General features: G+C 41.0%; 1 pseudogene; it reads right to left on the bottom strand.

The window, feature by feature from the left end:
- Positions 1–1,792: 1,792 nt before the first annotated feature.
- On the bottom strand, positions 1,793–3,967 carry LOC102831557 (annotated as a pseudogene).
- Positions 3,968–25,602: the final 21,635 nt, after the last annotated feature.

Raw genomic sequence — 25,602 nt, 5'->3', positions numbered from 1 at the left:
TTTCTCTGCTGTTCATAAGGTTTTCAGTGACTAAATATTCAGAAGTAGTTCGTCATTCCTTTTTCCTAGTCTGTCTTCATCTGGAAGCTCATCTGAAACCTGTCCACCATGGGTGACCCTGCTGGTATTTAAATACCGGTGGCATAGCTTTCAGAATCATAGCAACTCACAAGCTACCACAGTATGACAAACTGACAGACCAGTGGTGGAAAGAATGAGACTAGTTCTTGCATAAATGAGGTCTCTAAGAGTGTAGTGGATTAAGTGTTGTCTTGTATATGTACTGGTCATTTAAAATATTTGTGTTTATATACTTTACATTAGTTATATAATCACTAACTTATGCAATAATTATTATGCAACAATCACTTTTCAGTGAAAGTACATTGTGTGTAAGCTTTTTTAGAGAGTATGCATGTAAAGTAATAAAAGCACAAGGACTCTAAGACATGGTTTATGTTAAAAATAAGAAAAGAGAGAAAAGAGCTTACTTTTCTTTCTTTCTTTTGGTCAATTGTTGATGCTATGTGCTATCAAGTCGATTCTGACCCATAGTGACTCTGTATAGGGTTTCTGAAGAGCAACTGGTGAGCTTGAACTGCCAAGTTTTTTTAAAAAAAAAACAAAAACAAAAAACGACTTTGCTGTCCAGAGCATTAACACACAGCAGCACCCTTGTTGTTGTTATGTGCCATGGAGTCGGTTCCAACTCTTAGCACCCCTGTACAGGGTTTCCAAGGTTGTAAATCTTTATGGGAGCAGAAAGCCTCATCTTTCTCCTGTGGAACAGCTGATAGTTTCATACTGTTTACTGTGAGTTTAGCAGCTGGATTCGTAACCACAATGCTACCAGAGTTCCTTCACAGCACCACGCTTATTTTTCAATTGAAAGTGTGAAATTAAATTAGGGGTCGGGGAGGGAAGGGCAAGGTAATCAGAATAACCAGATACCACATGTGCCATATTTTAGTTGATACACCTTTCAGTGGAGTCCTGGTATGGAGCTGTGGGTTAATGTGCTGAACTTCAAGGTCGATTTGAACCACAAGGTCAGTGGTTCAAGCTCACCAGAAAGCCTATACAGGGTTTTTATGAGTCAAAACCATCTCAACACACTTAACAACAGGAACAACATGCCTTTTGGATTTGAATATTACACTTTTACGTCACCCCTAGTTTGCTTCTGTTAGACGAAAAGAAGCCATTTTCAGATAGCTTATGCTATACATCTGCAGTAAGTAACAGAGACCCAGTGGCACTCATTATAAATAAAATGTACATACTTGTAAAACCCTCAGTGAAGTCAAAGTGAAAGTGATGATTTTACTAAATTATCTTGAATCAGTAGATGAGAAAACTAATGAAAATCATCACTTTTAAGCTATCAAACCATGAAGTTTCAAGTGAATTGTTTAAGGTATACTCAAACCCAAATTCATCACCAGTGAGGTGATTTGGACTCACAGTGACCATGTAGGACAAAGCAGGACTGCCCCATAGGCTTTTTTTTTTTTTTACTATATAAAACGGTATCATTTTATTTTGCATACTTTAATTTCAGAACACAATAAACAATAAAAAAAACACAATACACAACATCTAACCCCACTCCCAAATAAGAGAGGGGTAACAGGGCTTGAGGGCCTTATATCCTACTTTATTACACACAAGGCCCAGGAGAAAAAATAACCGCTAGTTTATCAGCAGATGGAGCCAGGTGGGACAGGGCCACTCAAGGCTTTTGTGGGAACCACACGGTAACAGAGGACGCAAATTTTGAAGGTAGAAATAACTAATCTACTTCTTCCATGCGAGATGCATCCTCATCACCCTCAAAGGGTGGGGGGATCTCATCAGGAACAGCAGTACTGGGTTCCTCAGCTGTCTCTTCATCTTCATCACTGCCTAAGCCCAGCTTGACCATGTGGTAGATGTGGTTGGAGTGGGTCTGGAGACCCTCAAGGGAGAAGCCAGAAGAGAGCAGTGCAATTTCAAAGAGCAGGACCACTAGGTCCTTGACAGCTTTGTCATTCTTGTCTGCTTCAGCCTTCTGCCTCAGGGTCTCCACAATGGGGTGATCTGGATTGATCTCCAGGTGCTTTTTGGCCATCATGTAGCCCATTGTAGAGTTGTCTCGCAGTGCCTGGGCTTTCATGATCCATTCCATATTGGCCGTCCAGCCATATGTGCTAGTCACAATGCAACAGGGTGAAGACACAAGTCTATTGGAGATTGTTACCTTCTCAATCTTCTTATCCAAGATTTCTTTCATGAGCTTGCAGAGGTTCTCAAACTTGGCCTTGCTCTCTTCCATTTTCTTTTTCTCCTCTTCATCCTCTGGGAGCTCTAGGCCTTCTTTGGTAACTGAGACCAAGCTCTTCCCATCAACCTCCTTGAGCTGCTTCACACAGTACTCATCGTTAGGCTCAGTCATATAAACTACCTCAAAGCCCCACTTTTGTACTCACTCCACAAATACAGAATTGGCTACCTGCTCTTTGCTTTCACCAGTGATATAATAGATGGACTTCTGGGTTTCCTTCATGCGAGAAACATACTCAGAGAGAGACGTCATTTCATATCCAGACTGTGAAGTGTGATAGCTCAGCAGCTGAGAAAGGCATCGTCGGTTAGTAGAATCCTCTTGGAGTCCAAGTTTTAAATTCTTAGAGAATGCCTCATAGAATTTCTTATAGTTCTCCTTGTCTTCTGCTAACTCAGAGAAGAGCTCAAGGCACTTCTTCACAATGTTTTTGCGGATAACCTTCAAGATTTTGCTCAGCTGGAGCATTTCCCGGGAGATATTGAGCGGCAGGTCCTTAGAGTCCACCACACCTCGGATGAAGTTGAGATATTCTGGTATTAACTCATCGCAGCTGTCCATGATGAAAACACGGAAGACGTAAAGTTTAATGCTGTTCTTTTTCTTCTTATTCTCAAAGAGGTCAAAGGGAGCATGGCGGGTAATGAACAGCAATGCTCTGAATTCCAATTGACCTTCTACTGAGAAGTGCTTCACTGCCAAGTGGTCTTCCCAGTCATTTGTAAGGCTCTTATAGAACTCCCCATATTCCTCCTGGGTGATGTCATTAGGATTTCTGGTCCACATGGGCTTGGTCTTGTTTAGTTCTTCACGGTCAATGTATTTCTCCTTAATTTTCTTGGTCTTCTTTTTCTTGTCCTTGCCACTATCATCTTCCTCATCTGAGCCCACATCTTCAATCTTAGGCTTCTCTTCTTCATCCTTATCTTCTTCTTTCTCACCTTTCTCTTCCTCTGCCTCATCATCACTGATTTCCTTTTCTCGTTCCTTCTCCAGAGAAAGGGTGATGGGATAGCCTATGAACTGTGAGTGCTTCTTCACCACTTCTTTCACTTGCCTCTCCTCTAGGTATTCTGTCTGGTTTTCTTTAAGGTGCAGAATCACTTTGGTACCCCGACCAATAGGTTCCCCATGGTCAGCATGAACAGTAAAGGAACCTCCAGCAGAGGACTCCCACGCATACTGTTCATCATCATTATGCTTTGTGATCACAACCACTTTCTCTGCCACCAAATGGGCAGAATAAAAGTCATCACCAAATTGCCCAATCATAGAAATGTCTGCACCAGCCTGCATAGCCTCCATAAATGCTTTGGTGCCAGACTTGGCAATGGTTCCCAGATTATTTATGAGATCAGCCTTGGTCATGCCAATGCCGGTATCCATTAGAGTAAGAGTGCGCTCCTGGGGGTTGGGGATGATGTCAATTTTCAGCTCCTTACCACTATCTAACTTGGAAGGATCTGTTAAGCTCTCATAGTGAATCTTATCTAAGGCATCAGAAGCATTTGAGATCAACTCCTGGAGAAAAATGTCCTTGTTGGAATAGAAGGTATTGATGATGAGTGACATGAGTTGGGCAATCTCTGCCTGGAAGGCAAAGGTCTCCACCTCCTCCTCTCCATGGTGCACTTCCTTAGGCATCTTGAAGGGGAAGGGCTGAAAAAGCAAACGGCAGCGGGAAAGCGCCAAGTACAGCTCACACAAGGCTTGCGGGGGTGACTCAAGAGCCCCATAGGTTTTTACCGAAGCAGGCTGCTGCCACATCTTCTTCCCACAGAGTGGCTGTGGGTTCAAACCACTGATCTGTCAGTTAGCAGCTGAATACTTACCCACTTTCCCAACAAGGCTCCTTCTGTGTAAATATAAATCACAACAATTAATGTCTTATGCAAGTGTGGAAGGAAAAAATAAAACGTTATTACAAATATGCACAAACTAGTGAATTATGGATTGTGAATTGTCGGTTTTCTGGCCTTAAGTAGGAGCAGTATATGTAGATGGTGATCCTGACAATCTGAAAGATGAAGAAACAGAGAAAAATGTCAGATGAGAGATAAAGAACAGCAAAGGAGGACTAATATGAATGGGTCACCCCCTCTGTGACAGGCACTCTGCTAGGTACCAGTGTAATCTGAGAAGAACCTCAGGCATGGTGAATAACTGAGAGATTGGCAGAGGTTGGAAGGGATGGGGGAAGCTCGTGGAAATTCAAGTGATGAACGTGAGGTGGGAGGAGAGTTCTAACAATAGGAGGGAAATAAAGGCTAGCCCGGGAGACTTGGCAGGGTATTGTGTAGGAGAAGGCTGAGGACACTGTCTGCTTCTCATTGGTGGCTAAAGACAGTTTTGCGGTTGTTGAAAGAAAGGGAAGAGAGGAGAAAGCAAATTGACATCCACCACCATCAGTAACACCAGTTGCCTTAGGGTCGTCTCCAACTCATGATGGTCCCAGGTATGTCAGAGTGAAAACTGTACTCCATAGGGGTATTGATGACTGATTTTTCCAAAATTAGACCACCAAACTTTTATTTTGAGGTACCTGTGAGCTCTGGTCGCATAATGGGTTATCAATTGGGCCGCTAACCACGAGGTAAACAGTTCAAATCTACTAGCCACTCCATGGGAGAAGGATGAGGCTTTCTGCTCCCATAAAGATTTACTGTCTTGGAGGCCCTATACAGGGTCACTATGAGTTGGAACATGACTGTACGGTACACCACCACCACCACCAAAGTAGACTGAAACCAACTTGTCGGTTAGCTGTTGAGCATGTGAAACATTTGCACTACCTAGAGACTCCAAACTGACCTACATCCAGGATATTTATAGCTATGCTTTTATACCTCCCACTGACTGCTTAACCGCAAGGTTGGTAGTTCAAATCCATCAGCCGCTCCTCAGGAGAAAGATGAGGCTTTCTGTTCCTGTAATGATTTTCAGTCTCTGAAACTCTACTCAGGGTCACTATGAGTCAGAACTGACTCATGGCAGTGGGTGAGTTTCATCCCTTCACTCTTATTCTTTTTGCTACTAGCTCTCCTACCTTCCTGACAGAATTCTGACGTTTCCATGCTATCAAGGAATCCTGGTGGCATAGTGAGTTAAGTGTTGCATTGTTAACTTCAAGGTCACATGTTCAAAGTCACCAAGCCCCTCCCTGGAAGAAAGATGATGCTGTCTATGCCCATAAAGATTTACAATCTCAGAAACCCTATGAAGTGTTTTGTCCTCCAGGATTGCTCAGACTTGGAATCAACTTGATGGCAGTGGGTTTGGTTTGGTTTTCCATGGTGTACGACCAGCTTCCTAACATCTACTATTTTCATTTAAATCCGGTGAAGGCTCTACTAACACCTCTAAGTAGTTTCTTGAGGTTTTCCCTCTGATGAAAATATTTTACTTATCAGGCTTATCCTCAGTGTGTATGAAAGCATAAACTTTTCCTTCAGTAAGACCTTGTCAGATGCTGTTTCTTTTAGAGACACTTAAACTAGTCCTCAAATTAAAAAAAATAAAAAATGGTTTCACATCCTAAACAATGTGTATTAAAGGGCTTCACTCACCACATCTGCAGTATAATATTTGTTTTAATAAGTTACACTAAAAATAAAAAGCCATCTTTGCTTTTTATGAGATGTCTCTAAAGGATGAGGTTCAATGGATGTCCTTGTATCATCTGCTCATGGACCATGTGAGTGGAGAGGAGCCCACATCTTGAATGGATGGAGTAGGTCCAGGGACTTATCAGGCTTTCTAAACCACAAGAACAGATTTACAGCTGTTCTGAAAGGAGAGGTTTGGCATTCTGGTACTCCTTGGATTTGCTCAAGTATAGGAGATTCAGTAAAATATTGACTTCATTCTGCAAATATTTATCTAGCTCCTACAATGTGCCAAATACTGTTAGATCCTGGGGGAAAAGCAATGAAGAAAACAGACAAGAACTCTGCCTTAATGAAACATGTTTTTTGTGGGGGGAAGGACCATAGATTCTTAGGGGGAGAGTGCTAGGCTAGTAATTCAGCTCTCAGGGGGGAAAGCACTCATTTTTAACATTTGTCAATTTTATGGTATAAGTACTTCCCCCATGACTGATTTCAGGCTACTAGCGTGATGTCACTGAATAGAAGTTGGGAAGAGATAATCCGCACAGTGGAGCTGCTGAGAGCTGGGAGAGGAGCCAATAAGCAAATAAATAGGTGGAACATGTACATGTAATATGTCAGATGATGGTGGGGAGTAAAGAAGGGAGAACAGAATGTTGGAGGATCCAGTCATAAACACAGTGATCTGATCGGGAAGACCTGTCTGAAATGGGAACTTCTGTGGGAAGACAAGAAATGAGGGAACAAGTCTGGCAGATAATCTAGAGAAGAGAGCTCAGGCAGAGGGAGATTTGAGAGAACACAGCAAGGTCAGCATGGCAGGAGGAGAGTAAGTAACTTCATTTGTAGAATCCCACCCAGTCATTTAGAGTGACTTCAAAGACCTTGGCTAGAAAGGCCATATAAAAGCTATTTATTATACCAAAGAGAGGGAAGGCAGCTATTAAAGGTTGCATTAACAAGTTTGTCTTTTTAATACTTGTCTGAGCTGGGCAGTGGAGAGTAAGCAAGAAAATGACGTGATGTGGCACTACACTGCGTAGGGCCCTATTGGCCACTGTGAGAACTTTAGCTTTTACTCTCCAGGGTTTTGAACAGGAAAATGATATGATCTGACTTACTTGATTTTTTTTTTTTCTTTTTTTAATGTTATTGTTGTTAAGTGTGGTCAAGTCGATTCCGACCCATAGGGTTTCCGAGGAGCAGCTGGTGAGCTTGAACAACTAACCTTAGGGTTCAAACTGACCTTTCATGTGGTGCATTAACCCACAGTGCCACACCAGGACTCCTTTATATATATTTTTTTCAAAATTTTTCTTTTCTTTTAAACTTTTTATTGTGAATTGGATGCAGGTTTACGGAGTAGATCAGTTTTCCATTCAACAATTCATACACATTTTGTTTCTTGTCACTGATGACAATCTACACAGTGTAATGTTACTTATCCCCTTCCTTCTGGTGTGTCTTGTTTCCATTATTCCTTTTTTCCTAACCCTTCACAATTTGTCCTTGGATAAATGCTATCCATTTGATTGTAAATGGTTGATTATTCTAAGGTGTGTGTACCTCCCTAGTGTTCTTGTTTCCTACATTGACCTGGCTGTTGTCTGGCTGAAAACTGAGTCAGGAAAGTGAGTTTGTTTTCCAGGCCTGAAGAATGACTAAGGCCCATTGTATCTGGTGTTCCATCAGTCTCTATCCAACCAGTAAGCCTGTTTTTAAATTTTTGTTATTGTTGTTTTTATGATTTTGAGTTATGTTTCACATTTTCCTCCCACTCTATCCAGGACTTTCTAATGGGATCCCTTTCAGAGATGTAAAATTTTTATTTTTGAGGGCAATTTGTTTAGTGAAGGAAATACCAGTTTAAAAAGTAGGGATATGAGAGAGGAGGAGTGTGAAAATGGTGTCTGACCTCCTTGGACTTAAGGGAGAGAGAGAATCACCATCAGCACCAGCTAGCAGAGGACAGACATACCTCCTCTCCCAAAGTTCTTATGAATTCTGACCCTAGCTGTCCCTCCCATGGCACTCTCTACTTTTTACTGGACTCAATAATTCATTTCAATGGCCACACAGAACTCACAGAAAACAGTCATGACCTTTCGGTCACCAGCCAAGAGCTTCCACCACTGTTCCATGAGGACTCTGCTTATTAGGGAAGGACCAGGTTTTAATTTGGGATCAGGAATGCCTTCTTTTGTCAGGATAGTTTCTCAGCTGGGCCTACGGGAAAACTTCCCCTGGCTTTCAGCTTCTCAGCCTTTGGACCCTTGGGCTGGTTGGGCATCTTGGACTGGTCTGGCCACTGCCCAGCTCAGACAAGTGTTAAAAAAAACCCAAACTTGTTAATGCGACCTTTAATGTCTGCCTTCCCTCTCTTTGGTATAATAAATAGCTTTTATATGGCCTTTCTAGCCAAGGTCTTTGAAGTCACTCTAAATGACTGGGTGGGATTATACAAATGAAGTACTTGTGGTCCACCAAGGAGATTGGATAACTCACTAGTAATGCCAATAAGATGCATGGCACTCTTTTGGAAGGTGGGACCATGCAAATAAAGTATATGAAACCATAATGGAGGGATTGGTTAGTTTTGCCATTCCATTAAGCTTAAAATGAACTATCCCAGAGGTGGACAGGGGCACCTCACTACCATCAAGAAAGAAGTGCTGGGAATGGAGCACATCATTTGGTCCCAGGTTGCCTGCATTAAGGAATTTCTAGACTCAGGAGACATAGAAAGGAGGCTGCGTCACTAGAAATGATGAGAGATGACGAGAGAGGCAGCAGAACCAGGACAGCAGGCGATAACTCACAGGGCTTCTCTGCCCACAGGAGGCTTGCTGGTGGAGTGGGGTGCCTTCAGGCACTTGGTGGAGCCCTCAATTCTTCATCAGTATGGACTTGCTGTTTGGAAAACAATGTGCACCAGAAAACAATCTCCCAAGAAGAAATGTTAGTGCTTGCAGCTGGAAGAGCAGCCAGTGCACACAGAAGAGGTGAAGGAAGGGGATGTGAGGAGGCTCTGACAGCATGTACTGAGCACTCATCTACCAAGTGCTGACAGAGGTCCTACTGTGTGGCAGGAGCCTACCTAGGTACAGGGGATTGGCAGGAAAGCATGGGCCACTAGGCCCCAACTCTGTGCCACTAGGGGAGACAAACAAGTAAAATTGACCAAGACAAGTATCAAGCAGAGAGGAATTCTCTAAAGAAAATAAGAAATTCTCTATTTTTAGCCAAGATCCATCTGACATCAGCAATGATATCTCCAGTTCCACATCCTTTAATGAACCCAACTTGAATTTCTGCTCCAAGTGTTTTTGCATAATCATCAGCAAAATATTACTTACATGTGATATTAATAATATTGTTCCTTTGGGTCACCTATCTTTGGGATGGGCACAAATATGGATCTCTTCCAGTGTGTTGGTCAGACAGCTGTCTGCAAAACATTTGACATAGATGACTGAGCTACTCCAGAACTGCATTAGTTTGTTGAAACATTTCGATTTGTGTACAATTTCTGAAGCTTTGTTTTTCACCAATGTCTTCAGTGCAGCTTGGACTTCTTCCTTCAGTACATCAGTTCTTGATCATATGGTATCTCTTGAAATGGCTAAGCACTGACCATTTCTTTTTGTTATAGTGATGTTCTGTATTCCTTCCATCCTCTTTTTATGCTTCCTGAATTATTCAATATTTTTCCCACAGAACAATGTGTATTAATACCTTGGCCAAAAGCAGAGAATACTAGAAAGATGTTTACTTGTGCTTTACAGACCTTGCAAAGACGTTCAACTGTGTAGATCATAACAAACTATGGGCAGCATTACCAAGATTGGGTGTTCCAGAATACGTAATTGTACTCATGAGGAACTTGTACATAGTCCAAGAGGCCCATGTTAGAACAAAACAAGGGGATACTGAGTGGTTTAAATTCAGGAAAGCTGTGCACCAGGATTGTATCTTTCACCATACTTATTTATACTGAAAACATTACCTAAGAAGCTGGCTTACATGAAAAAGAACACAATACCAGGATTGGAGGAAGACTCTTTAACAACCTGCGATATGTGGATTATACAGGCTTGCTTGCTGGAAGCAGAGAGGACTTAAAACACTTAATGATGAAGTACAAAGACTACAGCCTTCAGTATGGATTGCACTTCACTGTAAAGAAAACAAAAATTCCAACAATTGGACCAATAAATAATGTCAAAGTGACATCTTTGCTTTTTCACATTAAAAAGGACTTTTGCGGATTTGTATTGCATTGGCAGATCTGCTGCAAAAGAGCTCTTTAATGTAATAAAGCAAGGATGTCGCTTTGAGGACTACAATGCACATGATTCATGCCATGGCATTTTCTGTTACTTCATATGCATGTGAAAGCGGGATAGTGAGTAAATAAAAAGACCAGGGAAGGATTGTTTCTTCTGAGTTCGAGTGTTGGTGAAGAATATTCAATACAGCATAGACTTTCAGAAGAACAAACATCTGTCTTTGAGGAATACAGTCAGAATTCTCCATAGAAAGAAGGATGGTGAGACTTTGTCTCACATACTTTGGACATGTTATTGGGAAGGACCAGTCCTTAGAGAAGGGCATCACCTTAGGCTTGGTTCTATAGAGAAGCACAACCACTGGGAGCTTATAATTGTATGTATGTACATAGACTTAGCTCAAGGAAATGCCTCGCTTGGTTCTAGAGGCTAAATCCCTACATTGTAATTGCCAAGTAGACACACAATCTTAACTGTCACAGATGATCATGCTTCATAGAGGGTCAAAAACAGGAAGACACTCAGATGGAGTGTGACAGGGACTGTGACAATGGGCTCAAACCTGGCAGTAATTGTGAGGCTGGCGCAGAACTAGCAGCATTTCATTGCTATGAGTTAAAACCATCTTGAGAACACCTAACAGTACAAAATACACATATATATCCTACAAAAAACAGTTATTTTCTATTTGATTCTGACTCATAGCAGCCCTTCAGTAGAGTAGAACTGGGCCATAGGGCTCCCAAGGGAGTAAATGTTTACTTAAGCACACTGCTACACCATTCTCCTGTGAATTGGTTGGTGGGTTCAAACTGATAACCTTTCTGTTACTAGCTAAGTGCTTAACCACAAATAAGTGTGTGTGTTATTGTTGTTCTTAGGTGTCATCAAGTCAGTACTGACTCATAGTGACCCTATGCATAACAGAACAAAAAACTGCCCAGTCCTCAGCCAACCTCACAATTGTTGCCATGCTTGAGCCCACTGATGCTGCCACTTTGCCAATCCATATCTCTGGGGTTCTTCCTCTCCTTCTCTGACCCTCCAGTTTACCAAATATAATATCCTTTTCCAGCGACTGGTCCCTCCTGATAATATGTCTGAAGTATGAGAAATAAAGTTTGGCCATCCTGGCCTCCAAGGAGCACTCTGGCTGCACTTCTTCCAACACAGATCTGTTGGTTCTGTGGGAAGTCCATGGCACTTTCAATATTCTCCTCCAACACCATAACTCAAAGGCATCAATTCCACGGTCTTTATTTTTCACTGTCCAGCTTTTGCATATATATGAGGTTATAGAAAATACCATGGCTTGGGTCAGGTGCACCTTAGTCCTCAAGCTGACATCTTTGCTCTTCAACACTTTAAAAACGTCTTGTGCAGCAGATTTGCCTAATACAAATATGTCATTTGATTTCTTGACTGCTGCTTCCATGAGTGTTGATAGTTGATCCAAGAAGAATGAAGTCCTTGACATACTTCAATCATTTCTCCGTTGATAAGAATGTTGCTTATTGGGCTAGTGGTGAGGATTTTTGTTTTCTTTACATTAAGATGCAATCCATACATAAGCCTGTGCTCTTTGACCTTCATCAGTAAATATTTTAAGTCCTCTTCACTTTCAGCAAGCAAGATTGTATCATCTGCATATTGCAGGTTCTTAATGATTCTTCCTCCAATCCTGATGCCATGTTTTTCTTCATAAAACCCAGCTTCTCAGATTATTTGCTCAGCATACAGGTTGAATAAGTATGGTGAAACACTACAACCCTGTCACACACTTTTCTTAATTTTAAGCCATTGAGTGTTCCCTTGTTCTGTTCAAACAACTGCTTCTTGGTCCATGTACAGCTTCCTCATGAGCACAATTAAGTGTTCCGGAATACTCGTACTTTGCAATGCTGTCTAAAGCTGTCATTATCCACACAATCTAAAGCCTTTGCATAGTCAATAAAGCACAGGTAAACATCTTTCTTATATACTCTGCTTCCAGCCAAGATCCATCAGACATTAGCAATGATATCCCTTGTTCAACATCCTCTTCTGAATCCAGCTTGAACCTCTGAAAGTTCTCTGCCAATGTACGTTTGCAGCCATTTCTGTATTGCTTTTGGTAAAACTTTGCTCACATGGGATATCAAAGATATTGCCTGATGATTTCCTCATTCCGTTGGGTCACCTTTCTGGAATGGGCATAAATATGGCTCTCTTCCAATCAGCTGGCCAGATAGTTCTCTTCCAAATTTCTTGGCATAGATGAGTGCTGCCTCACTTTCTTGAAAGATTTCAATTTTTATTCTGTCAGTCCTGGTGCCTTGTTCTTTGTCAGTTCCTTCATTGCACCTTGGAATTCCTCTTTCAGTATCATTTGCTCTTGATCATATGCTACCTCTTGAAACAGTTGAACATTACACATTTGTTTTTGGTGCAGTGACTCTGTGTGTTCCTTCCATTTTCTTTAGATGCTTTCTGCCTTATTCAATAATTTGTCCAGAGAATCCTTTAATAATTAAAGTCGAGGCTTGAATTTTTGTTCACTTCCCTCAGTTTGAAAAATGTTGAGTGTGTTCTTCTGTTTTTGGTTTTCTGACTCCAGATCTTTGCACATTTTGTTGTAATATTTGGCTTTATCTTCTCGAGCTGACCTTTGAAATTTTCTGTTCCTCTCTTGTACCTCCTCATTTCTTCCATTTGCTTTAGCAGCTCTACACTGGGGAACAAGTGCCTGAAATGTCAGATATAGTACTGGAAAATGAGCACCTTTTGCTGGAAGGCACTCAAAATGCCACTGGGGAAGAGCTGCCTCCTCAAAGTAGAGTTGAGTGTGATGACGCGAATGTAGTAAAGCCCATGGGAGGAAAGCCTGCGGGACCTTCATTTGCTTAAAATGAAGAGAAACAGCTGTAAACATCCATGAATAATTGGAACATGGAATATACGAAGTATGAATCTAGGAAAATTGGAAATTGTCAAAGTGCATGTAGAAACTGGTAACATTTACATAATTTCTGTAGATTATACCAATATCAGTTTCCTTAGTTGATCATGCACTGCAATTACAAGGCTATTACCATTGGGGGAAACTGGGTAAGGACACATGGGACCTCTCTGTACTATTTTTTTTTTTTAAGTGGAATCTAATTCGCATACTATAAAATTTGCCATTTAAAAATGTACATACAATTCAGTGGATTTCAGCGTGATCACTATACTGCAACTATCAACCATTTTTAATTCCAGAGTATTTTCATCACCCATAAAATAACTCTGTTCGCATTAGCAGTAATTCCCAGTTCCTGCCTCCTCCCAGCCCCTGGGAACCAACCATCATCACTATGGATTTGCATATTCAAGATCCTTGTATCCTTGGAATCATAAAATATGTAATTCCCTGTGTTTGGCTCCCTTTACTTAACACAAAACATTGCAACATACACTAGTGCTTTTGATTCCTTATGCCAAATAATACTACATTGGGTGGATATATCTCATTTTCTTTATCCATTTATCAATTGGTGGGCATGAACTTTGTCTACAAATTCTTGCAAAACCTTATTTATTTATTGTTCTCTGGTTTTGACTTTTTAATTATTATAGATATCCTTGTGGATCAGAAATTGTATGTCATTGATTTTAATTTACCCACCGGATGCTCCACAGGAGAAAGATGAGACTTTCTGCTCCAGTGATGATACACTATCTATAGAACCCTATGTAGGGTCTCTATGAGTTAGAACTGACTTGATAGCACTGAAGCACCACAATGACTAATAATTTTGAACATTTTTGCATAGACTTGCTAGCCATTTGTATATCTTCTTTGGAAAAATGTCTATTCAAGACCGTTACCCATTTTGAAACTTTGATGTTGAGTTTTAAAATTTCTTTCCTTTACATATTCTGGACTTGCAAATATTTTCTTCCATTGTATAGATTATCTTTTCACTATCTTGGGAATATCCTTTGAAACACAAAGTTTTCAATGTTTCAAAGTCTTATTGTTTCTTTTGTTGCTTCTGTAGTATTGTTGTTGTTGTTGTTAAGTGACGTTGAGTCATTTCCCACCCGAAGTGACCCTGCATAGGGTTTCCAAGGAGCACCTGGTGAGCTTGAACCACTGACCTTGTGGTTCAAACCGACTTTGCAGTTGTGCATTAATCCACACCACCAATCAAGATGTGAGTGTTCCAACTTTGTTCTTTTTCAATGTTTCTTTTGAGACTTCTGAGTACCTTTACTTTCCATATGCATTTTAGGACCAACTTGTCAATTTCTATTAAAAAAAAAAAAATCTACTGGAATGTAGATAGGGATTGTATTGAATCTACAGATCAGTATGGGGACTATGATTATTTTAACAATGAACAAAGGATTCAATGACACTTACGAACAACAACAACAAGCCTTCCAATCCTTGGGTGCCAAACATTTTTCCATTTATTTAAGTGTTCTCAGTTTCCTTTTGGAGTCCTGGTGTGGCGCTGTGAGTTAATGCACTGGACTGCAAAGTCGGTTTGAACCACAAGGTTGATGGTTCAAGCTTACCAGCTGCTCCTCAGAAACCCTATGTAGGATTGCTCTGGGTTGGAACCAACTTGACAACACTTAACAACAACAACAGCAATAATTTATCTTTAAGATTGTCTACTGTGAGTGTTGATTTTGGAGTCCTGGTATGGCGCTGTAGCATAAGCACTCTACCATAAGGTTGGTTTAAACTGGTACCTTGGTGGTTTAAAATCACTAGCCACTCCTCAGAAACCTCATACAGGATCACTATGAGAAGGAACTGACTCAACAGCACTTAACAACAACAAAAGCAACATAGATTTTGGAGTCCTGGAGTGGCACTGTAGTATCAATACTGACTGCTAACTACAAGGTCAGTAGTTCAAACCCACCTGCTTCTCCTCAGAAACACTATACAGGGTTTCTATAAGTCAGAACTAACTGAACAGCACTGAAAAAAAAAAAAAAAAAAAAAAAAAGGTTTACTTACATTCTATTAAGATTTGTTTGTTTTCTTGAGAATAGGGCCTAGGATATTGTTGTTGTTAAGTGCCGTAGAGTCGGTTCTGACCCATAGCAACCTTGTATAGGGTTTCCAAGGAGCAGCTGGTAAGCTTGAATAACTTTGCAGTCTGATGCATTAGCCCACAGCACCACCCCAGGCCTCCTAGGGTATCAGTTATGAAATGATGCAATAGTTCACTATGAGAGATGGCTCCAAGAAGTGATGGTTGAGACAGTTCTGACTCAGCAACCCTGTATAGGGTTTGTGAGAAGTGGTTGGCGAGTTTGAAAAGACAACCTTGTGGATAGCAGTCCAGTGCTGATCCTACAGCCCCACACCAAGAGTCCAGAGTGATGATAAGTGATCGTATTCTGTGTCAGTTTTGTCCCAGAGTCAGCACGATTTGGGGATGGGTTGAAGGCATACGATGTAATAGCAGAGGTGAGTCAAATAGATTCCAAGCCTCAGTCAGAAGTGCTGTTTTGTTTTTGTTTTTAAGTCAAATAGTCCTTAATTCCATTTCTGCTTTTGCCTCTCCCCAGCTGTTTGTTTTCCTACGTTTTCTTTAATCTTGCCCTTGATAGTAGAAACATCCTAAAATGTTCCTCATCATATTCCGCTGCCTTGTGAAGTGTGGAAGTCTGTTGGTTCTACACAATAAACACTGGACTGTGAACATGAGGTTAGTGGCAGAAAGACGATGCTTGCTGCTCCCAAAAAGATGTACAGCCTCAGAAACACTATACTGGGTCGCTATGGGTCAGAACCACTATGATGGTGTTTAACAATAGTTACTGTCAAGTAGTAAGCACTTGGTAAGTGTTTCTTTTTTTTTTTTTTTCATCCCCACAGTAACATTTCATTTTTCTTCAACATTTTTAAAAGATTCTAAGCAACACATTTGCTCAATGCAATAGTTCATTTGATTTCTTTTCTTTTCTTTCTTTCTTTTTAAGCAGTAAAAACAGCTGTATTAAAATTCCAGAACTTTAGAGAAAATCATTTTCTCATTCCTCCTTCCCTTCTTGCCCTTGGCTTAGGTTTATTTATTTATTTATTTTAAATATTTTATTATGAATTATGTAATAGTTTATATGGGAAAACATTAGCTTTATATTCATCCTATTGTATATCGTTTCATTGCCATGGTTACAATCCACTCCATGCATCATCAATCAACCAAAGGGTATACCCTGCAAGCTCCTCCCCACCCCCATTGTCCAGCACACAGCCCCTCTCCCTCTCTGGGTCTAAAGTCCTCAGCCACTCCATCTCTCCACATCATCGTCTTGGCCTCCATCTCTGGCGTCACTGCTTCTCTGGGTAGGGTCCCACTCTCTGCTCTTTTCCCTTGATGGTTCCAGGGACCTCTGTTCCTGCATTGCAAAGCCAATCACTCCCCTCTTTTTGCTACATGTCTACCTTTACATTTCCAACCCTCAGTCAGTCCTGATGACAATTATTCACTACTGTATCACAAGAGACCTATCCACATCTCCTTTCATCAGCCCCGCCTAGACAGATTGGATACTACTCAGTGGAGATTCTACCTTCCTCCACACCCTCTAGATCTAAGCTCCTTCTTGAAAGCTTGTAAGCCAGTCACTTCTTGCTTTTGTGGCCACCCTACTTAGGGTTGCCAATGTCCAAGTTGCCCATCCTTGTCAAAGTAAATGTTTCTTGAGTGACTGTTTTACCACTCTGCAGAGTTGAGTTTCCAAGATACACATAATAATGACAACTTAAAAGATGGTTTTGAAGAATAAATGAAGTCGTGCATCTTAATGCATTGCAGGTATGGAGTGGAGAAATTGGAACCCTTCTCCATTGCTGGTGGGAATGCAAGATGATAGTCATCATGGTAAACAATGTGTTGGATCCTCAAGAAAATAAAACTAGAACTATTATTTGGCCCACCTATTCCACTCCTTGGTGGTGGTGGTGGTGAGGGTATGCCATGGAGTTGGTTCTGACTCATAGTGACCCTGCATAGGGTTTCCAAGGCTGTAAATCTTTACAGGAACAGAAAGCCTCATGTTTCTTCCATGGAATGACTGGTAGTTTCAAACTGCTGACCTTCAGGCTAGCAGCCCGACTCGTAACCACTATACTGGCAGAGCTCCTTCTCCTCTTTGGTATATACACCTAAAGACTTGAAACCAGAGCCTTAAAGCAGCACCTTTCACAACAGCCAAAGGGTGGAAACAACCTAAATGGTCATCAACAGATGAATGAGTGAACAAGCTTCATACGTACAACAGACTCCTAATACTCAGGCAGTAGGAGAAATGGATGAAGCTTGAAGACTTTGTGCCGACTAAAATTAGTCAGGCACAAAAGGATACATATTGTGTGTCCTCACACACACACAACAGTACCAAGAAAAGGCAACTGTCTAGAGACTAAAGTTGATTACCAGGGACAGTGGGGAAATGAAGTGGGGAGAATGGTTAGCATTGATGGAAAACTTGCATTGATTAAGGGTATGGTTGCTCAGGAGATTATTGGGATGGCTGTCAATAAACTGTGCACCTGGGTAAAGCTAACCTGGTAAAAAGTACATTGCACATATGGTACATAGAAAACATTAATACGTGGAAGCAAATAATTATTGTCCATGTTTTGTTACTTAGAACACTGTTGAAATTGTGAGCTCTTGCAGTGAAGGCTGCTTTCTAAGAAAAATAATGGAGAGAGCCATTGGCATTAAGAGTTTTCTTTGAGCAACTCAAAAATAGAGGACTTCCTTGTCTAAAAGCCAGAAAATCGTAGCTAGTTTAACTGCAGCACTGCAAATAGAAGGGATTTGTCCTGGCCATAGCATTAAAGTCGGGCACAAGCAAGAGAAACATCCCTAGGAACCTATTTTCTGCATATAAATATTACTTACAGTGATGATTATTGTTCCAAAATGGTACTGTTCTGGACTTTTAGAATGAAAATGAAAGGACCATGGTGTTGTTAAAAGTAAATGAGCAGAGCCATTACACTTTGGTTGTCATGGCAGCCAAAAGCTTCCAAATAGATGCTCCCTGCTGCCCAGATGTTTAATATCTGTATTAACATACCCTAAATTGTGCGAGAGCCAGATGTGAATATATAATGTCATTTATTTATTTAGGTAGGGCTTAATGGTTTAGAAAACGCTTTTAGAGATTTTAGGGTGTGAGTCTGGCTGTGGGTAAGCAACCAGGCACTTGGTAGAACATCTGTGTTTGTGAAGTTTGCATTTTTAAGCTGTATATGAAAACTCAAATGACTCCAGATGAATCTGATAATTCAACACATTTTGAAGGGGAATTTATAGAACCAGTTATTAAAAGCATATCTGGTGACTGAAAGTACAGAATCTGAAACTGCCTGTCCTGAGACTTTAGTTTCTTGCATCATTGCATGAGTACCTGTTCACGATCATGGCTGGTGAAGAAGAGAACAGACCTGCATTGTTAAATAGCCCTTAAACTTGATTGTTTTAAGAAAAGACCTTTGCCTTGACGACTGCTCTTTAGTACGTGGTATTTTATATATAAATTTTGCAAGTGTACTTGATGTTTTGTACGTGTTTTATTGTCACTTTATTCAAGAAAATTAGTTAGCCAGTGTTTCCTAGTGATGAAACTCAAAATGTATATTGTGAACTCCCCTGGACATTGACCCTCTGACCGTCTGAAAGAATGTTAACTGAGGGCCCTGAAGTGTTAACCGGGGACCATATTACATGTTAAAAGAAGCCTTGGTAGTACAGTGGTTAAGTGCTCAGCTGCTAGCCAAAACTCACCAGCCACTTTTCAGGAAAAAATGTAGTAGTCTAGCTCAGGATTTCTCAAGCTGGGAGAACTGAAGGAAAAATTCAAGACTCGATTTTTGTTATTGAAAGGTTCTCTGGGTAAATTATTGAATGATAAGAAAGCATCAAAAGAAGATGGAAGGAATATACAGAGTCATTATATCAAATGGTTGATGTTCAACCATTTCAAGAGATAGCATATGATCAAGAGCCAATGATACTGAAGGAAGAAGTCCAAGGTTCATTGAAGGAATTGGCAAAGAACAAGGCATCAGGAATTGACGAAATAAAAATTGAAATCTTTCAAGAAAGTGAGGTGGCACAGGAGGCACTCATTCATCTCTGCCAAGAAATTTGAAAGACAAATATCTGGCTGACTGATTGGGAGAGATCCAGATTTGTGCCCATTCCAAAGAGAGGTGACGTGACACAACGGAATGCTGAAATCATCGGACAATCTCTTTGATATCCCATGTGAGTAAAGTTTTACTAAAGGTAATACAGAACGTCTGCAAGCATACATTGACAGAGAACTTCCAGAGGTTCAAACTGGATTCAGAAGAGGATGTGGAATGAGGGATACCATTGCTGATGTCTGATGGATCTTGGCTGAAAGCTGAATATCAGAAAGATGTTTACCTGTGCTTTATTGACTATGCAAAGGCTTTTGATTGTGTGGATCATGACAAGATATGGACAACATTGCAAAGTATGATTATTCCAGAACACTTAATTGTGCTCTTGAGGAATCTGTATGTGGACCAAGAGGCAGTTGTTCGAACAGAACATGGAAACACTCAATGGCCTAAAATTAAGAAAAATGTGCGATAGGGTTGTATTCTTTTACCATACTTATTCAACCTGTATGCTGAGCAAATAATCTGAGAAGATGAAGAAAAACGTGCCCTCAGGATATGCAGATGATACAATCTTGCTTGCTGAAAGTAAAGAGGATTTAAAACATTTGCTGTTGAAGATCAAAGATCTCAGCCTACAGTGTGGATTGCATCTCAATGTAAAGAAAACAGAAATCCTCACCACTGAACCAATAAACAACATTCTTATCAATGGAGAAAAGATTGAAGTTGTCAAGGTTTTCACTCTTCTTGTATCAACTATCAACACTCATGGAAGCAGCAGTCAAGAAATCAAACGACATATTGCATTAGGCAAATCTGTTGCACAAGACAGTTTTTAAAGTGTTAAAGAGCAAAGATGTCAGCTTGAGGACTAAGGTACACCTGACCCAAGGCATGGTATTTTCAATAATGTCATATAGATGTGAAAGCTGGACAGTGAATAAAGAAGACCGTAGAAGAATTGATGCTTTTGAGTTATGGTTTTGGAGGAGAATATTAAAAGTGCCGTGGGCTGCCAAAAGAACCAACAGATCCATGTAGGAAGAAGTGCACCCATAATGCTCCTTGGAGGCCAGGATGGCCAAACTTCGTCTCTCATACTTAAGACATATTGTCAGGAGGGACCAGTCACTGGAGAAGGATATCATGTTAGGTAAGGTCAGAGAAAAAGAGGAAAAACCCCAGCGAGATGGATTGGCAAAGTGGCAGCATCAATGGACTCAAGCATGGCAACAATTATCAGGTTGGCTGAGGACCAGGCAGTGTTTTGTTCTGTTGTGAAGAGGGTCACTAGAGTTGGTACCAACCCTAACAACAACAACAATCCTGTAAAGATGACAGCCTTGGAAACCCTCTAGGGCCGTTCTGCTCTGTCCTATATAGGGTCCCTGTGAATCAGAATAACTCAATGACAGTGGGATATAATGCATGTTAAAAGGGTAGTTAACTCTTTTAGAAAAAAAAAAATATTATGTCCAATTAATCTGTCAGAAGAACAGTAAACATAAAAGAAATAAAGCATGTATAGCAGTTGTATTTTTTCTATTGACTGGGAGGAGAAAGAAAAAGAGGGAGAATTAGATTTCTCATAGAGAGACCAGAGAGTTAGATAATTGTGGGGACAGTGGAGGCAAGGAGACATAAAGAAGATGCAGACTTCCGATGTCCGCCATTCCTCCATACAACCCCATTCTTCTCAGACCTTTACGTCGTCTGTGCCCTAGGCTTTGTTTCTCACTCAACAGCTGCATAAAATCCTGCCCACCAAACTCTTTACCGAACTCTGGTTTAGGTAATGCACCCGCATTTTCTGAGGCTCCTATTCCTTCCCTGAGGGAAGCCTAGTGAGTGTGACTCCCTTGAGCTCCGTGCTTGCTGACCTCCCTGTCTAGTAAACAACATGCGTTCTGCACCTCTGACTATCTTCCAGCTGTCCTCGGGGTCTTCTCTGTCGGCTCTCAGCAGGGAAAGTGCATTTTGTCTACCTCCTCTCTTTTTAGGATCCGAACAGAGCACTGAGCACTTTTAGCTCTTTAGGGTAATGGTGTTTAATAGAACTTTGTATGCTGATAGCAGTGCCCTGTGTCTGTGCTGTTTAGTATGGGAGCTCCTAACTACTCATGGCTAGTAACTGAAAATAATAGAAATTAAACACAGTTCTTCTGTCACCCTAACCATGTTGTAGGGGCTCAATATGTGTGGCTATGGAATTGGACAGGGTGGTTTTGGAAGACTCTCCTTCTTGCTCATCCATTGGCTAAGAGAAGCCCCAGGTCCAGGTGTGGAAACCACAGTGGGAAGCTCCACTGTCGGGAGGCTGTCGAGCACCGTAATCCCTGCCACAGCAGGATCTTCTGCAGGGAAGCCAGAGGGAGGCATGTCCATGACTAGTATGTTGTTGTTGTTAAGCGCCATCGAGTCGGTTCCAACCCCTAGTGACCCTGTATAGAGTGTCCGAGGAGCAGCTGGTGAGCTTGAACCACCAATCTTGCAGTTCAAACAGCTTTACAGTCTGGCGCATTAACCTACAGCGGCACCCCTGACATGGTGGTGGTGGTTATGTGCCGTGGAGTTAGTTCCAACTCAGAGCAACCCTGTACAGAGTTTCTGAGGCTGTAAATCTTTACGGAGCAGAAAGCCTCATCTTTCTCCCATGGAACAGCTAGTAGCTTCAAACCGCTGACCTTAATGTTCGCAGCCCGATTCATAACCACTATGCTATCAGAGCTCCTTCTACACCAGGACTAGCTGTCAATAAATACAGGGTGTGGTGCTGTAGTATCTGCACTGAACTGTGAGCCACAAAGGAGGCAGTCCAAACCCACCAGTAGTAGCTCCTTTTAAATTCTCTACAGGCTTGCTATGAGTTGGAACAAGCTTGATGGCACCTAACAACAGTACAATGTAGGATTTAGAGTTAAACCTGGGTTTGAATCTTGGCTCTGTCATTAGTTATATATGGCAACATGAGCAATTATTCAAACACCCCCAATCTTTGTTTTTAGTTTGTGGAGGGGAGATGATAATACGTATTTCTTAGGGTGTTGTGAAAGTTAATTGAGATTATAAATTGAACGTAGCACAGTGCCTGGTATATCTAAACCATCTACTGTATAAACCAAAGTTTACGCATATCATGAATCCTGTGTCAGCTTCAGCCTCCGGTTCCCATAGCTTAAACAAAACACTAATTAGCCTTTTGAACTGATAAATAAAAAAGATAATTTAGGAACTGTTGCTAAATGGATTATAATTTTCAAACACATTATTGTATACAAGAAAAACTCTTATATGAAGATGCTATTTTGAGGAGTACTGTGTGATATTTGTATGTGCATTTGTGTGCATGTGTGTGTGTGTGTGTTGTGTATGTATGCAGACAAAGTTTGATTTACCACTCACACCATGCCAGTCCAGCACTCATAGGTAGCAGTGCCGTAAGATGTATTTGGACGTAGTTTGTGGTTTTCATCATTTTAATTCCTGGATACTGAAGGGTGCAAAGGAAGCTGAGATATTTAAAGGAGTGTGTCTTCATTTTCTAATGGATAGCTTTAATTAGTAGACATTTGTTCTCTCTGTTTAGGAGGTTAGAAGTCAGCTCCAGGGGAAACCTTTCTCTCTCTACCTGTTGGCTCATAGTTTGTGAGGAAGGTCCCTATGGCATTTTAGCATCTGTAGGCCTGGCATCCCTTAGAGATCTCCTAGTGTCTTGGCATCCATCTCCCGATGTATCTAGGAGCTTCACAGCACAGACACCTCAGTCTAAAGGATGCAGGCCACTCTTGGCTTTTTTTTGTTGGTTATAGAATATTCCTGTCATCTCTGCTGGCTTCTCTCTTCTTTCATCTGTTGTAAGAGAAAAGGCACTTTGCAGGCTGCACCTCAGGGAAACTTCCCTTACATTGGACCAGAACTGTGATGAGATGTTGTTGTTGTTAAGTGTCATTGAGTCAATCCCAACCCATAGCGACCCTGGATAGGGTTTCTGAGGAGTGGCTGGTGAGCCTGAACCACAGACCTTGCAGTTCAAACGGCTTTGCAGTCTGGCGCATTAACCCACAGCACCACACCAGGACTCTGTGATGAGATTAATGGGTTGCTTTCCACCTTTAATGCTCTTATTGCGTTATTACATCAGATCACATCACATAACTGTCAACCCACAGATCACATATATAACTGTCAACCCACAGAGAATCATGACTCAGCCAAGTTGACACATAAATGGGGGCACACAATTCATTCCATGTCAGGGTGCTTCTCTGTATCTTGGAAGAATTTCTTCTGCTCTCTTTTCTTGGAATTCTATACCTCTCTTGTGGTGCTGTGGCTCAGCACTGGACTGATTCAAACCTACCAGTTGCTCCTTGGAAACCCTATTCAGGGTCATTATGAGTCAGAACTGACTCGATGACACTTAACAACAATAACACCAACAACTCTCACCCAGGCATAAATAATTCATAGTGTTGATGGTGCTCAGTAATCACGAATCAACTCACATGGGGGCAGTTGTATACCTCAGTGGAAAAACACAAATGGCTTCTCCAGCTGATCTCACGGCTCACCTCCATGGCTCTGTTTCTTCTACTGTGAACCACAGGTAGTAGACCTGAGAGGAGGAGGAGGGGTTAATAAAACAAATAATCACTGAGCATTGTCACCACCCCCCCAAGAAACAAGTACAGTGATGGAGTTTTACACAGGCCAGGTGCTTTCCCTAAAAGGAGCCTCAGACATTGTTTCAGAGAGTGTACCTGTGTATATATGAGAATTGCAAATCCAAAGGGGTCCTCAGAGGTGAGCCCACCCTCTCTATTTCCACAGAATGGGGAAAACTCGGCATATCTCCTCCTTATCCTTCCACCTTCCAGAGGAGCTTTGAAGGCCTTTTGTTTTGTTTTGTTTTAAGTGTTTCACTTCAGGTAGGGCAAAGTAAGCACACTCCTTTAGACACTGCCCCTCTCCATTCACCCTCATCCCCAAACAACTTCATATCTGATCCCATCAGTAAACAAGGCCCTGGAACCCTTTCTTTGTTTGTATTTGGTCCTTCTCCCTGGAAGTCTGTAAGCCTGAGGATACGTTCTGGGAAAAACTGTAGACTCCCTTTGTTGCCAGTGAAAGTTCACAAAACCTACAGGAAGGTAAATAGAGGAAGTCTCTCTGAGAAGCAATGTCTGTAAGACCCTCCTGGGCTGCTCCTCTCCTCTATTAGCAAATCATTTAATCCAATTGTACTAGCAGTCCTGGGAATTAGTTGGCATTTATTCTGTTAATATTTGAAATATTAGCCAAATACTGTTACCGAATAGAGTATTTAATTATGATAGTAACGGATACTTTGAGAACTTTAAAGATATAGAATACAAAGTGAAAATTTACCTTACTTTCTGATTTAGGGGAGATATGGATTAATTAAGGCAAAGGGAAAGTTATTAAACAGCGACTGCAAAGTCCATTTGAATCACAAGGTCGGCAGTTCAAACTCATCAGTTGCTCCTTTGGAACCCTAAACAAGGTTGGTTGCTATGAGTTGGAGCCGACTCAAAGGTGCTTAACAACAAGAAGCTGAGGTGATTTTCAGAATCATGAAGAATTACTGACTTTATCATATTCATATTTGATCTGAGGAGAGTTTGAGATAAGCAGTGTTTCCAGGGTCTTTCCTCTGCAGGGGTGATGAGCAATCTGGCAAATATTAAGTAGCATGGGAAGCTGAATCAGTTGGCTGTCTGTAGCAAATGTCTTTATTAATTCATTCTCTGGTGCCCTCTCTACTGCCTTCCTTCCTTCTTTCCTTCCATTATATTGTTCATTAGGATTGCATAGACAAACTTTTACCAGTAAGTTTTGCATACTGATGTAAAAACGTTGACAGTCCAACCAAAGTAATTTTAAGGAATTAACTTAAATCATATACTAATATATATTGATAATCTATTATTGGTGAGAGTAAATCAAACTGTTAGCTTAAAATGGCCTAGGATCTAGTATGTACTCCTTCACTGCAGGTTTTACTTTCTATTCTCTGTGCACGTGTCATTATTAAAATGCACAAGGATGAAATGATATTTTCAGTCAGGTTTGATGAAACCTGTGTGAATATTCCCATAGGTTACTTAACACATTTTAACCTCTTCCAGTTGGTCAAGATTTTAAATAATTGCATATGTACTGAATATATCAAGTTAAATTGAAAATAACCAAATGTTTCAG

This window comes from Chrysochloris asiatica, unplaced genomic scaffold, assembly GCF_000296735.1.
Source record: "Chrysochloris asiatica unplaced genomic scaffold, ChrAsi1.0 scaffold00022, whole genome shotgun sequence".
In the NCBI taxonomy this organism is placed as follows: Eukaryota; Metazoa; Chordata; class Mammalia; order Afrosoricida; family Chrysochloridae; genus Chrysochloris; species Chrysochloris asiatica.
Note: the sequence above shows the minus strand (reverse complement) of the source record. Positions and strands in the feature narration are given on the sequence as shown.